Genomic DNA, 16,968 nt, shown 5'->3' with positions numbered 1-16,968 from the left:
GTGTTAGATTGGTTTGCAATTTTTGTTTGAATTTACCGATTATTTTGTTTATTATCTTTGGTTCGAAACCGTTATACTGGGCTTGTTTGCGAATAAATAGCAGTTCTTTTTCTCTTTCTGTGTGTGTGTAAGGGGTATGTTAAATGCTCTGTATATATAACTGTAATAAGCTGACCTTTTTTGCGATTCTGGGTGCAATGAGTTGTTTTTTATTGTGGTGGGAGTGAAAGTAGGTTTTCTATGTATCTTGAAGACGAACTCTTCCCTTTTTCGTGTTAAATTTATGTCCAAAAATTTATTGATTTTTCTTTTTCTTTTTCTAGTGTGAATTTTATTCTGGAATCAAGTGTATATAATATATTAAATTTTGATACGGAAAATTAAGCTGATTACTTGCAATACGGAAAAATATGTCGACAGGGCCGGATGATATTGCTGGGGAAGTTCTGAAACATGGAGGTAGAGCTATTCTACGCTATTTGAAAATACTATTTACTGTCTCTCTCAACAATATGCAAGTTCCAGATGACTGGAAGGAAGCAACTGTAGTCCCGATTTTTAAAGGGGGCAACAGGCTGCTAATGGGCAACTATAGACCCATTAACCTTATGCCCATTGTATGAAAACAAATGGAACACCTCATTTCAGAATATCTAAGGGAACAGTGGGAGAAAAGTTTGTGGATTAATGGTTGCCAACATGGTTTTAGAAAGGTATTAGCATTAGACAAAGGAGTGAAAGTTGATGCTATTGTAATTGATTTTGCTAAAGCATCTGATGTAGTACCACATGATATTCTTCTCTGAAAATTGGTGGAAACAAATGTTGATAAGAGGGTCGTCCTGTGGATCAGGGAATTTTTGACAGACTGCACTCACAGGGTAAAGGTGTTAAGTAAATACTCCAATGAAGTTTCTATAATGTCGGGAGTAACATAGGGTAGTGTTATAGGGCCACTCCTACTTACGGCATTTATCAACTATCTGCCAAACAAAATTCGAAGTGAATGTAGACTGTTTGTGGATGACTGCATGATATACAGAAAAATACAGAATGTTAGTGATAATAGCTGATATATACTGTAAATATACTCCAGAAGTGGGCACGTGATAACAAATTGAAAATAAATTCTCAAAATGCAGTCTCATAAGTAGAGCCCAGAAGTTCAAGCATTTAACATTTATGAAATAGGCAGTAAAATAATTTAAATAGGCATTTATAACAAAAATGGGCACTAAAATAATAAAGATGTTTTAATGTAAGCCACGTAACACACATCTGCACCACATTTTAGTACTTAATCTTACATCTCCTTGTGGGTGGGGATGACAGAATAACATCAACAGTATCCCCTGTCTGTCGTAAGAGGCAACTATAAGTGGGACCAGGGCCACTAAACTTGGGAGTGTGGGTTGGCAACCACGGTTCCTCTAGCTGAGTCTGGCATTGCTTCCTCTTACTTGTGTCAGGTTCTTCGCTCTTACCTTTCCTGTCTGACCTCCCTTGGTCAACTTGTATTCTTTTCTGACCCTGAGTGTATTATATTTGCAAGGCCTAGCAAATCTTTCATTTTGGTGCTCTTCATGGTTCTTCCCTTTCTTTTGCTGATATCTTCATTTTTTGAAGTATCGGACCCATTATCCTTCTGATCGGTCTCAGTAGAGGATGGTTACCACGTTGTTCTTACTCTCAAAGCAATAATCATGACCAGCATTTAATTTTACATAGCAGAGGACATGACCTAGCAACCCTCATATCATTTATGTAAATATTATTAATTTATCTGTTAAGCTAAAATGAATTTTTTGTTTATTATTAACACAGTACATTGGAGTTGTAGGTTTTTTCTTTCCAATTATTAATTTCAATACATAAATAACAGCAGAAAATACCCACAACAACTTAAATAAGGCAAGGAAAAGGGCATTAAGCTATCAAATAGGAGACAGACGCTAAAATAGGCAAAATAATGAGTTCTATCGTTCTCAAACGACCGAAGACGTGTTTGTCTCTATGTTACACTTCAATATATCCACCTAGATGAAAAAAGGCATTTTGCCTAATTTCTGGGCTCTACTCACAAGAATAGGAAAGAAACATAGGCAAGGGGACTTTCAATATTGTCTTGTATCGGACACTCTGGTAGAGAGTGACTCATGCAAGTACCTAGAATTCCACGTTTAGAGAGATCTACACTCACGTAGGAAGTGTAATTTCTGAATTTCCTTACATTTTGTGATGAAGGTGCTGAAGGGCAGCAGTTCCCAGGAGAAGGCACAGGGCTATAATCACTAATTACACCTGTCCTGGAATATGGAGCAGCCATATGGGATCCACACCAAACAGGACTCAGGTGCTGGCCGTCTGACCCCAACTTGGCAGGTTATCCTGGCTCAGTCCGGTTGGTATTTTAAGGTGCACAAACATGTCAGCTTTGTGTCGCTATATTTACTGGCACATAAAAGAACTCCTGCGGGACAAAATTCTGGCACCTCGGTGCTTCCAAAAAACGTAAAAGAAGTTAGTGGAACGTAAAGTCAATAACATTATTATTATTATTATTATTATTATTATTATTATTATTATTATTATTATTATTATCCAAGAGAATGAAGAAGTACTGGGCTGAGAGAATATTGAAAAATCTATTGTATAATTGACTAATGTGGTCCAATGAAGGCCATAAAATCTATATATATAAAATAAGAGTTTTGTCTGTACATTGCTCAGAACTTGAAAAGAATTATATTTCTGTATTGGTCATGTCCCGAGTAACAAGGAAATGCACTCTTTACTTTTCCATAATTTCTGTCTGTCTATCTATCTGTCTGTATGTACACGCATCACTAGAAAATGGCTAAAGAGAATTTAATGAAAATTGGTATGCAAAGTCGGGGAATGAGTCGCTACAATCTAGGCTATAAATAATTTTATTCACGCTGATTAAAATGGTAGTTTAGGGGAAGGCCTAAAATTTAATTCTCAAATATTTATATTATTTAGTGGGCGTATCGATAAATACTACATAATCAAAGTTATATAGAATTAAATTTCTGACCATTTATGTCATACATTTTTACCATACCGGCTATGATAACACAGATATTCATGAATATGTAATTTTGTTACTAAGTCCATATCAACGTCGAGCCACGAGAAAATGGGTTAAGAGAATTTAATGAAAATCGGCATATAGAGTTGGGGAATAAGAAACAACAGAATAAGCTATAAACAAATTTATACAGCCTGGATGAAATTGCAGTTTAGGGGAAGGCACCTAAAATGTAATTTATTTTTACCGTACCGACTATGATAAGAGTGGTATTTCAGAGTTGGAAGAAAACTAAATGTGAAGGCCTATGATACCGAAAGCGCATAACATTGATCAACAATAACATTACATTGACCATTGTTTGTTGTGATGTTCTTTGTCTCTTCTGCTGCCTCTCAACTGCAATAGATGGGATTACTGCTGCATACCAAGTATAACAGTCTGACTGAATATTGGCGAGAAATAGCTGGGGAATTAGAAAACTTTCTTCTTTAGCAGGCCATTCCTCTGGTTCATACATTTTCTGATACAGCTGTTACGTAACACACTGGTTCATCATACTATTCCAGCTATTCAATCCCTACTCTGACACGCTGTTTTGAATGACCAGTAGGCATATTTAATGCAGAAGGCTCACGTAGTAGTAGTAGTAGTAGTAGTAGTAGTAGTAGTAGTAGTAGTAGTAGTAGTAGTATGGCCTGGTCTAGAATAACAATTTGGGCCTATTCCAAATTATAGCACCACAATTCACTAAATAACTCAAAATTCAACCCTGAAAAGAGCCATTTCTTAAGAAAAGCTTCTTCCTCTTCACTTTTATTAAATTCTACATCCATTTTAATCCAAATTAGCAGTGAAGAGGGGGTTTCTACTCTGGCTTGAGTATTGTAAAATTGATAGAAGAGAATAGAGTGGAGGAAGCCCTAACCAGGATAGAAAATTTAATAGGAATGGCAGGAAAAGGTATGAGGCAAAATCTAAGTAAAACACCGATAAGAGGTGGATGGTATAATACAGACTGTGTAAAGAAAAAGTCACAAGTTATGAAGGCACTTAGGAGATACAGGGTGGATGGTGGTCAAGTAGCTAGAAACGAATTTTGTAAAAAAAGGAAAGAATACAGAGAATTGTTAAGAAAGACGAAGTTGGAATGGCAACAAAAGATGGCTGCAGACATAAATAAAAAGTGTAAGGACAACGACAGTAGGAAAGTATGGGATAAAATAAATCAAATAACCAAGAAGAAGTCGGGCTCTGGGGGACCAATATAAGTTATAGTACATGGGTCCAGTATTTCGAGAAATTATTGAATAAAGAAGACAAATGGAGAGCTCAGCATGAGGGGATTACTGTTTCGAGGGGTTTGAGTGTCACTCTGCCTGAATTAGATGAGGCTATTTCGACTCATGAAATAAGGAACCTGTTACAAGGAGCCAAAAAGGGAAAATCAGGAGCTATTTCAGGTATCACATATGAATTTTGGAAAGAGGTGGGAGAACGAAGCGGCATGTTGGAAATTTTGACAAAGATATTCAATAAGATATTCGAGAAAGGGATATTTCCAAAAGCTTGGAAAGAGGGGATTATATGCCCTATATACAAAAATAAAGGGGATAGATTAAATCCAGGAAACTATAGGGGAATAACCTTATTAGATACATTGGGGAAAGTATATACGGGTATACTAGCAAATAGACTAAGGAACTGGGCAGAGAGACATTCAATCCTCTCGAAATTTCAAAGTGGCTTCAGAAGAGGGAGAACAACACCAGATAATGTTTTTATTGTGAGAACTCTTATTGACAAATATGTAAAGAAAAAACGTGGAAAGCTCTATATTACATCAATAGATTTAGAAAAAGCATTCGATACTGTAAACAGGGGGGCAGTCGTTACTAGATTGAGACAAGTAGGAGTGTCATGTAAAATGATAAGGGCTATAGAAAAGATATATGCTGAAGTAAAGTGTACTGTGAGAGTCAAAGAAGGAGTAGTAGTAGGAGATATTATTTCTAAAATGGGTTTGAAACAGGGATGTAAATTGTCACCGATTTTATTTTTATTGTTCATTAACGATATACTAGAATTTGAAGTTGAGGAAAGATTAGCACTGCCGTGTTTAGAAAATCAGGATATTCCTGGTCTTGTCTTTGCTGACGACATACTCCTGTTCACACTAACGCCAGTTGCAATGCAAAAAAGTATTGATGGTATCGAGAAGTACTGTAAAGAGTGGAATATGAAAATTAACGCACAGAAAACTAGAGTAATGGTGTGCAAAAACGGGAACAAATTAGCAAAAAAGGAAAAATGGTATCTTGAAGGAGTAAATCTGGAAGTAGTTAATAAGTTAGAATATTTAGGAATTATCATATCAGGAAATGGAAATTGGTCTGAACACGTCAAGAGAGCAAAACTGATTGGTGCAGCAGCCCTAGCTAGTATAAGAATATTAGATAACAGGATGCCTAATATTGACTTTAGGGTACAGAGAAATGTATACAACGCTGTGATTAAATCTAAAATGATATATGGTTCAGAAGTATGGGGCACAGAAAAGGAAATAGTAATGCTCGATTCAGTCACTAGTAGATTTATTAAAATAATTACAGGCTTACCAATATGTACAGCGAATAGTGGAGCAAGATTAATGTGTACTGACATTAATATAAAAGTGGATATAATCAAGAGATTAATAAAATATTGGTATAGGTTAAAAAGGGGAGGAGGGGGAGAAATTCTAGATATAGCTTACCGACACCAAATGAGGTATCAGGATGGGTACTGGGCGGGCAACTTAAAGAAAATACTAGAAGGGATTGGGATGGGGAACTATTGGGACAACGATTTAGAAGAAAGAAAAGTCTGTGGGAGAGTGGCACAGAGGGTAGCAGATATAGAAATACAAAGGCTAAGAGCTGAGGGTAATAATAGGAGAACTCTGGAGGAATTCATGAATATATACCCAGGTATGAAAATAATACATGATAAATTAACCAAAAGAGAATACAGGGGAATGATATGGTGGTTGATGGGAGTTTATAAAAATAAGGCATTTACAGAAGTTGCAAATACATGTTTATTGTGTGAAAAGGAGTTAGGAAATGCACATTTCTTGAGACAGTGTGAAAGTACAAGAGCATTACGGGTTAAATACTTGGAAGCGGAAGAGTTAAATAAAATGGAAAGAGAATCTGAGTACTATACTCTTGTCAAATTAATAAACAGGGAATGGAGAAGGCCAGGGAAACTATCAAAACTATTCACAATTATAAAAAGCTTGTGGGAGAAAAAAATGAAATTAGTGCATGAGGGAAGGGGCACATGCTGCTGAAAGAAAAAAAAAAATGAAACAGCGAAATTAGCACGAGTACACATGGTTGAAGGATATTATGGGACACTTAAGCTACACATACAGGAATGCATGCTAGTATTTCAGGATGAACCAAGTCTCGGCTCTCCTACTTCGGACGACCGAAGTTGGAAGAGGGAGACTCCAAATTGACCAGTTACCAGTACACTGAATAAGAAGTTTAAAATCATTATAGTCAGTAGAAGAAAACATACGGAAAGTAGTTATCTCTGAAGTATCATCTCTGTATGGGTTAATAATAACAACGAAGTTTTGTAATCATGTATGCACATAAAACAACTTTGATTCACAGATATGGAACATTATAGAGTTTAACTTACTAATAACTAAGGGCGACAATAATTATAAGTTTAGTATTATTTTCGTTTTTTATATCTGTTCAGTTTTGTTCCCTTGTTCCTTAGGTATTGTATATTTATAATTAGTAGATTCAGTTCATTGATATGTAAGCCGTACCGTATTACTTCTAATGAGGTTGTTTGTTGTTTGTCTGCCTGTTTTATTTTACTTTGGTTTTGTTAGTTTGTTTTGGCTACCTTCTAATGAGATTGTTGGTTGTTTGTCTGCCCGTTTTATTTTATTTTATTGTGGTTTTATTTCAGTTTGGTTTTGTTAGTTTGTTTGTTTTGGCTGCTGACGTACAGTAGAGTTGGAAGAGGCGGGGATAGGCCTGACCTATCTCAAGCTAAAGTGTTGATTCGGTACGTCTGCACATGTAAAGTAGAGTAAAGTAGTGAATAGTGTTAGGTTAGAGGAATTAAGTTGTCAATGAGACAGTGAAAGATGAGCCGAGTTATGGAATCCGTCTCGGCAGTGAAATATAGGTGTGACAGCCTACATGTAGAGCTAGGCAATCCGCACACATGTGGGTTGTTACAGGAAGGAGTGGTGAGGAAATAACATTGACAGCTTAAAGGGTCTATGAGGTATCGGTTTCCGAGCCTCATGAGACATGTCTGGTCGTGACATCCCAGGGAAGGGTGGTAGAAGTTCCTCACCAGGGGTGATGTCGCGGCCAGACAGATTTAGGATAGATTTAGTATATATTCATGTAGTAAAGTAGTGAGTTTAGTTAGGTGGTGTGTTGCATGTGGAGCTGGCGATCCGCCCATGTGCAGGATGCTACAAAGTAGATTTAGAAGTAGTTAAGTAGTATATTTATGTAGTAAAGTAGTTAGTTTAGTTAGGTGGTGTGTTGCATGTGGAGCTGGCGATCCGCCCATGTGCAGGATGCTGCAAAGTAGATTTAGAAGTAGTTAAGTAGTAAGTAGTTAGTGTCTAGCTATAGTCTATGAGTGTTTATTTTATTGGAACATTGTAACTGGGCGAAAGCCTGTTATGTTCAGTTCAATAAATTCATTCATTCATTCATTCATTCATACTCTGGCTTGAAGGAAAAATTTGCCTCCAAGTCAGATAGATTTTTCCGCCGCCAGTGTAGTGAATTAAGATTTTACGACTCATCGGGTACTCCAAGGAAACATATTAGTAAAAGGGCATAGTTTTTGCCCTGGGAGTCTTCACTATTCGACCCCCTTCCCGGCGAGAAAAGACGAAGAGTGTTCACGGATCACGGCTGTCTGCGACTTTGATCATTCCAGTTCTGGAACTTTCGACTGTTAGATCGGCAACATAGTCCTGTTTGTTAAAAGTGAGAAAATGTGTGGTTTTTCATATGAATGAGTATTTCATATGAAAGCATTGAATTTAATCGCGCCATTCATGTTCATTTCAGTTGGGAAAACCACTAATACAGTCTTTCTGAGGATGTAACAATGCAGGTGGAGAGTGAGTGTCTAGCATTATAATGAAAACTCCCCAACCTGATTGTGACTGATGGTAGGCAAGCAGGCCTACCATTACAACGAAAATTCCCTAACTCAGTCCTCATATGAGAAAAGACGTTTGGTGACTTCTCTGTCACGTTTCTAGGGTAACATTACAAGCTATGCAATTTAATACAATCTTGCTCACAACACATACACTACCTATCCTAGAATTCTGTATACAGTGTAAAATTCCGTAGCGAAGCACGGGTACATCAGCCAGTATAAAATAAAATAACTAAATTAGTACATGTTTTGTTCCTGAAATATGGAACATCTTCACTAACGTGTACTAATCTTTTAGTTACGTTAGTAACTATATTTGTATTTTCGTGTACTAGCTATTCAAATATTAAGTATTGGAAGGTGGGATTCTTCTTTCAACCTTAGTTGAAATCTTTTTGTGACAAACTTTCAGACTTTGATTCAGTTATGGTATCAAAACTCCCTCACTTCAGATGTTGAAACATTAGCACAAGGAAAAATGAAGGAAACCTTAAAATGTAAAGGTAGTTTTCCTTGTCCATTATTTTGTCCAGTAGAATGTCAGGATTGAAAATATGGTCATATCTCATTATTATTTTTATTATTTATTTAACAGTAAGTATGTATTATTTTGTATCAGCATACTGGTGGTGTAGATGTAACTATCACTCCACTATCTTCAGGCACAAATATTTGTCAATTTTGTCTTCTTTTCCTTTTAAGTTAAACATTGAAAAATGAGGTTCAATGAGCCAGAAAGAAGACTAGAAAATGGCTAGCATGTCTGACTGGTGCCAAGGTGAAAAAGTGGTAATATCCTTTCTGGTCTGAGTGCCTTCCATGAGGTTTTGTCTGCTTATAGTGAATTACTTTTAACAGATTAGAGCAAATAAATTTTTTTTGCTATTGGCTTTACGTCACACCGACACAGATAGGTCTTATGGTGATGATGGGACAGGAAAGGCCTAGGACTGGGAAGGAAGCGGCCATGGCCTTAATTAAGGTACAGCCCCAGCATTTGCCTGGTGTGACAATGGGAAACCATGAAAAACCATCTTCATGGCTGCCAACAGTGGGGTTCGAATACTGGATACTGGCCGCACTTAAACAACTGCAGCTATCGAGCTCAGTGATCAAATAAATTAACTGCATAAGTTGTGCTGTCTGCACATGCAGCCACAATGTGCAAGCTGTAGAAAAAAACACAAAGAATGTATCTTATTTTAAACAAGTTTTAGTAAAGTACATGGTTTTTGTGATAAGCAGAGTTATGTTGTCTGTGCTTGTAACAGAAACCAGCAAGCAGTTGGCTTACTCTTCTTTTGTTGTATGTTCCTTTTGAAAAATGAGAACCTGACAAAACACTGAAATGTGACAAACAGAATCCTGCCTAGCTGAGTGGTTCAAACTGTAAAGTACTAGCTTTCTGAGCCAAAGTTGGCAGGTTCGATCCTGACTCAGTTCTGCGGTATTTGAAAGTACTCAAACATATCAGCTTTCTGTCATTAGATTTACCAGCATGTAAAAGAACTCCTGCAGGACAAAAAATCTGGCACCTTGGCATTGCTGAAAATCATAAAAGTAGTTAGTAGAATAAAAAACTGATAACGTTACTTGCTATTAAATGGTATTCCGTTTCCCGGATTCATGGCATTTTGAAGGTAAATATATGATACATATGATGATCAAAGATTCTTGCCGTCCAGTGCCATATCCACTACAATGTTTTGAATTTCCTAGTCACCTCATCACCTCTGCCAACGATACCACTACCACCAAGCGAGAAGGCTATGAGGTTCAAGATGTGTAGCTGTTAGCTTGCATTTGGGAAATAGTGGGTTCAAATCTCACTGTATTCAGCCCTGATAGATAGTTTCCTAATTAAAGAAAACTGTGTAATGGTCTTTATTCCTACAGCCTGTGTACTTGCTTCATCACCACAGCCAATTGTTTTGGTTGTTTAAAATATGGCAAATGCGCTGTTCAATTGGATTCAAATATAGCTATGCAGCAATCTCTCTATATCGTTCTTTCTAGCTCATTGATTTGGCCATATACTATGTGCAGCACCTGGCACAATCGCCAACCCCGCCTTCCACTTTGATGTAAGTGGTGACCGCCCACCTGGACGACCAAAAAGTACCACTGAGATACAGGAAAAGTGGACATGAAGGACATTGCCTTGAGGACAAACGATGCCCGTGACCGTGCTGATGAGAACTGAAAGAGTGGTGGAACCATCATCAGCAGTAAAATATGTAATATATCTACACTCCGGATTTTTATGCAGTTATAGGTCAGAATGCAAACTAATTTGGTTATTAAGAAGAGTTGACTAGTCTGTTCTTCCGTTATGTAGCAAGAGTAACATAAATTCTAGGAGTTCTGATGGGCCGTGCCCCCAAAGTTTATGGAAGACTCATAACATTACTGTTGTGTACGGTAGACTATACTTGCTACCCGCTTCAGCAAGTTTACATTCTAACCTATTACTGCATAAAAATCTGGACTCTAATAATGTAAAATATGGCATTCTCAAATTTCTGTTCTTGTCATTTGAGTACAAAAAAAAATGGTTACAATCACCAATGCTCCTGATATCCTTTGTTCAATTCAAACTTTCCTATAAACCAGAATAATAGTGTCATTATCCATCCAATATGTTATTTTAGCATTTAGGGACTTTAAAGTTGTTAAACAGGTTATGCTACCAGTTGTCTAATCTCATCCACCACCCTATGTCTTAAACTTGACCTTCGAACACTCGCACGGTGCAGTCTCCTTCATTACGTATTTTAATATCTCCTTAGAAGTTAATAAATTAAATGCCTGAATTCTATGTTATATCGTTGATCAATCAATTCTTGAAACATTTTACATAATATTTGCTTTATTTTACTTCGCTACATTACAATAGAACATAGGTGAGCAATGAGAGAGCTCGCTTCTCAAGCCAACTGCATGAGCGCAGGCAGAGCCAAGGAGCTGGGAGCAGGTGACATCTAATAGCTTGTGTGTAAAGACTAGATGGCGATATATGGAGAAAGGAGCAAGCATAGCTGCAGCAATGTACTGGGCTGAGTATATTATGTTTATGCAATAAAATAGCACAATATTATACAGTGCGTTGTGTAGTTAAAATACTTACTACTCATTTTGTAGACAGTATCACTGCTTTCAAGCAAATGTTGGAGGTTTGGCAGCATTAGATGTTGCAAGGTGAGTCATTACATTTTCCCTAAATTGTCAATGTGGAAATCTGATATAGCTCGAGATCAATAACAATATAGTTGTTCCGTTATTGGATATTATAAATTTCCCAGCTAACTCATTCCTGGTTGCCAGCGTTTTGCCCCAGTGTGCTAAGTTGGTCTCATCAGTTGGTAAATAGCACACCTACCAAGACGCATGGCTAGTGTATACCGTGGAGGCCTCTGTGTAGGCTACTTGGAGCCACCGGATGTGCCAATGCACTATGAGAGACTTTGTCTCATTTTCAAAAATTGATGCCTGCCTGGCCATTCATTCGGAACAAATATTTCAGGTTCCCTATGGGACTCAACATCTTTATCATTTCAAGATCAATTGTAGACATTTTCAGGTACTCTTGCGAGTCCTGTGAAAAACATTTCCATCCGATTTAGAGATCTGGGCGATTTATCAATTAATATGAAAGGGTTTGCTGCGCCCTTTTCAACTGCTGTAGTAATTGATGACGTTTCATCAGATCTACAGTGCCAGTTGCTTACAATTCGATGTGATAATGAACTGAAGGCTAAATATGAATCGTGAACAAGCCTATCACAATTTTATGAACATTTTTTGCAAACAGATTTCCCAAATATGCATGAAATGGCTGCCAAACTCCTATCAATGTTTGGCTCAACATATCTACGTGAGAAATTGTTCTCTCTAATAAAGATAAATTAATCTCCATGATAAGCCACTCTGACGCACATCTCACTGCTGTTCTTCGAATTGCAAGTGCAAGAATGAGCGCACCAAATATAACTTGTCTTCTCCAGTGAAAAGATATGCACTCCTCCTCATTATCTGGTGAATGAAATTTCAGATATATAAGGAACACACAGGCCTATGTTTTATCTTTGGTAAATGATATTTATTCATGTATTTATTTCTGTACTTAACCTAGAGCTACTTTCTCATTCACTGTTTATGTTGTGTTCTAAACAAGTCTTTATGTTGGCTTATTGTATTTTCAGGACTATTGTTAGTAGTCAAAGGAGTACTTAATTATCAGATGTCAAAGTAATTAATTTTGTTTCTTACGCATAACCTAATGAAAAGAATATAATTAAACGTGTTTACTTAGCACCACAATCTAATGCAATGAATAGAATGAGACATTAGACACAACAAAAATGTCAAAAGTTTAAATCTGTTTTCATACACAGCTTGTACCTAGTTGTAACTGCTAACTTCCGTCAGAGCGCTTACTCTGCTCTTTTTCCTACCTGAGCTGAAGCGCTGCTCACTGAGCCGGATTGTGCCCACCTCGGCATTAGAATATAATATTAAGTCGTGGAAATTCACTAATCTTCTACTTAAACATTATGTTTACCTTTTGAACTAACATTAACAAGTGTATTTATTAAGGCAATAAGTACATTCAAATCTGACTTCATGCTGCCAAGTTTTTCAACTATCAGAAGTTAAAGTGTATAAATTTAATCTGGCTTCAGCGCAGTTGAGTTCTTTTCCCCCCATTTATTCTGCATCACTGGCAGCTGCACTTTGTGAGTTATGCTCACTGTAAATTATTTGCTCATTTCTACTTTCAGAATTGTCATTTTAATTTTCACAGTCATCCGCTATGTTGAAATCCTGATCATAACTGAGGCGCTCGGGGCTAGGTTATGGTAAGCCACACATTGAGCAATATTGAGATTTGTATGCATTTCGTACATGCTAGAGGATGGCAAGCAACTGGAGGAGTAGTATTTGAAGAAACCAAGAGATGGCAGCACACACTCTGCTGTTTTGTATTGCACCAAGACACAGCACGCTATTTTTGAGCTTTAGTATGGTAAGCCGCAGCAAGATGGCGTCTTGCAGAGAAACAGTGTCAGCTGTTGTTTCGATGAAAAAATGCATTTTGGAACCGATACTGAAGCCGATTGTCTTGAGAGTGAATCCTCGTGCGATGACAGTGTTGTAGATGTGGATTATCAGCCAAATTCATGTGATATCTCATCAACATCAGAGGTAAGCATCAACAAAATGTTATTATGTGGCATGCCATATTATAGCATGTGACAATGTGGCTTATCATGACAATGCAGTACATGTTGTACTGTAAGATAACAGTATTATTTAATGGAACTATGAACTATGGGACTATTTCTAAGATATTTATATGGAGCTAAGTAACCATAAACAACTGTTAAACTAAGATGGGCATCACTAAGTGACTGCTATAGGGGGTTATTGTGGCTTGCCATTATATAGCTGTTAAATTGCTGTATTGTTCAGTGTAGTTTCACAGGTTCATGCCATTAGCTTTTAATTCTTTTTTCTTCCGCAAGACTTAGCTCCCGTTATTAGAGAGGTGCCCATCTCACTTGCTAAGAATGGAAGGCATCGATGGCGGCAGCAAACACCGGAGTTGAGTAAAAGGGCTAAACATAAATGCCGGTGTACTCGGGAATGTACTTTAACCAAGCTATTAACCAGAATTAAAAAATATTGGAAAAATAACTACTTTAATTAAATAATAAAAATTAATATTATTATTTAGGAGAGTAGGCACAGAATATCGAATTAATATTAAATTAGTAATACGATATGTTTCATAAACATGTTGTAACATGGACATAATTTCTTATTTTTAAGGGTGAAGAGTACACTGTGAAATTAATGTCAAGAAGCATGGCCATCTTACACAGACATTGTGAATTGTGACCTTAACACCAAAAAATCGTAGGCCCATTCCTATACAGCATAAGAAACTGTCTGACGTCATGGACCTGCTTCCTTATATACCTGCGGTGCATTATGGATATTATTTATCTCTGACTCAGTACAAAATCACAGAGCAGGTTGATGAACCTGAATTAATTGATGGCAGTTTCTTAGATGATGGTGAGAGTGACATGATTGGTGATCATTAGAGCCAAATGTTGGCACTGAAACTTTGGTGATAAACAATGACAAGCCACAAAATTATATGTATTCGTTGTACTTAATGTTTTTTCTACTATGTACATTAGTTAAAAAGGTTCTATTTCATGTTACAAGAATACCTTAATGTATGTAGTACCTTATCATTCAATAAACAAACCTCTTATGTCCATCATCTGATTTATGGAATTTTTTGAACCTGAAAAATTTTCTCAATGTGGTTGTGGACTTGACTTGACAGATTTCTTCCAGAACTAAATAAATGGAACAATTATAGGAGACTGTGGCCTGCATGGTATGCACTAGCCATGTGTCTTGGTGGGTGTGCTATTTACCAACCGATGACCCCAACTTAGCACACTGGGGGGAAACTCTGGCAACCAGGAATGAGTTAGCTGGAAAATTTATAATGTCCAATAACGGACCATTTATACTGGTTTTATAAGTTTACTCATTCGAGACAAATATTTCAGGTTCCCTATGGGAATCAACATCTATATCATCTGATGGACAGGCAGGCATCAATTTTTGGTAATGAGACAGTCTCTCATAGTGCATTGGCACTGCCGGTGGCTCCAAGTAGTCTACACAGTGGGCTCCACGGTATGCACTAGCCATGCGTCTTGTTGGGTGTGTTATTTACCAACTGATGAGCCCAACTTAGCACACTGGGGAGAAATGCTGGCAACCAGGAATGAGTAGCTGGAAAATTTATAATGTACAATAATGGGCCATTTATATTGGTAGTAGCCACTTTGAAATATCATTGCAATATTATCTGAAGGCCTACTTTATCACAATTCACAAAACCAACTGAAAATAAAGTACAAAATCAAGTACCTTTACATTATACACAGTAATTGCATATATTTGGACGTAATATTTACATGTTTAAGGGTAACAGTGGACACACTAAAGTACAATGATATTGCTGCACTTCCTATAGGACCGGGCGAGTTGGCCGTGCGGTTAGGAGTGCACAGCAATTAGCTTGCATCCGGGAGATAGGGCTCGAATCCCACTGTTGGCTGCCCTGAAGATGGTGTTCCGTGGTTTCCCATTTTCACACCAGGCAAATGCTGGGGCTGTACCTTAATTAAGACCACGGCCGCTTCCTTCCCATTCCTAGGCCTTTCCTATCCCATCGTCGCTATAAGACCTATCTGTGTTAGTGCGACATAAAGCAAAATAGCAAAGAAAACTTCCTATAGGCCTACTTTATGAGAATTTACATGACCATCTGATAATAAAATAGAAAATCAAGTACCTGGGCATTGTACACCGTTATTACATATATCTGGAAAAAATAACATTTGTAAGCGTACCTATCAGTAATGGTAGCAACTTTTACATACAATATTAACTTATTGCTCTATTTTCCATAGGCCTACTTTATCGCAACTCACATGACCAACTGAAAATAAAGTATAAAATCAAGTACCTTTACATTATACACAGTAATTACATATATGTGGAAGTAATATTTACATAACTTTGGGGCCGATGATATTGATGTTAGGCCCCTTTAAACAACAGGCATCATAAATAACTTTGATGGAGAAATAGAAGCCATTTGTCTTCACCTACAAAATCTAATTTATAGAGTCAATTAATTTGAAAAAGCAGTCCTACTTACAGATTCTCTAGCTGCCATACAAGCAGTATCCTCAAATATCAAAACCCATTCATCAAGAATTCATGACATTAAACACCTACTAACAAAATTAAAAACATCACTTTACAATGGACTGGCAGATAAACTAGCAAGAAAATGTACTAGTACCTACATGAGAACAAACCTCTGGCAGCTAAAGCAATCAAGAAGATAATCACAAATAAAAACCTTGAAAATTGGAAGAAAGAAACTACCCAACTTACTGCAATGAAGAAATGAAAAAAAAAAAAAAAATACCCATCAGACAAAAATAAAAGCAAGCTGGGGAAAGAATCAGTGGTGATCTTCAGATTGGAAGTAGGACATGACTGCTAAGCTGCACATCTATCTAGAATCAAAATTTACCCAACAGAAAAGTGTACCACCTGCAAAATTGCTGGGTTACTGATGGACTCAAAACACCTACTGCAGAACACAGGACTCAACCCAACCCAGCCCTATAGTGGACAGCCAGGAACAAGATGAAACAAGAGTCTGTTTCCTAATACATCTGTACATTATTAATGTTATTTGTATATTACTGTTGTTCAGAGATATCAATTGTGTATTGGAATTACTTCCCAATAAAGCCATATGTTACAACAACAACAACATTTACATGTTTAAAGGTAACAGCGGACACTTTGAAGTACAATGATATTGCTGCACTTTTTGTACGTCTACTTTATGAGAATTTACTAGAGCATCTCTAAATACAGTGGAAAATTAGGTACCTGTGCACTGTGAACAGTTGTTACATATATTTGTAAAAAAAATAACTACATTTTTAAGTGTACCTAACAGTAGCCACTTCTAAGTACAATGTTAACTTTTTGCTCTATTTTCTGTAGGCCTACTTTATCACAATTCACATGGCCTACTGAAAATAAAATATAAAATCAAGTACCTGTACATTATATACAGTAATTACATTTGG

Source organism: Anabrus simplex, chromosome 13 (assembly GCF_040414725.1).
Source record: "Anabrus simplex isolate iqAnaSimp1 chromosome 13, ASM4041472v1, whole genome shotgun sequence".
Classification (NCBI taxonomy): domain Eukaryota; kingdom Metazoa; phylum Arthropoda; class Insecta; order Orthoptera; family Tettigoniidae; genus Anabrus; species Anabrus simplex.
Note: the sequence above shows the minus strand (reverse complement) of the source record.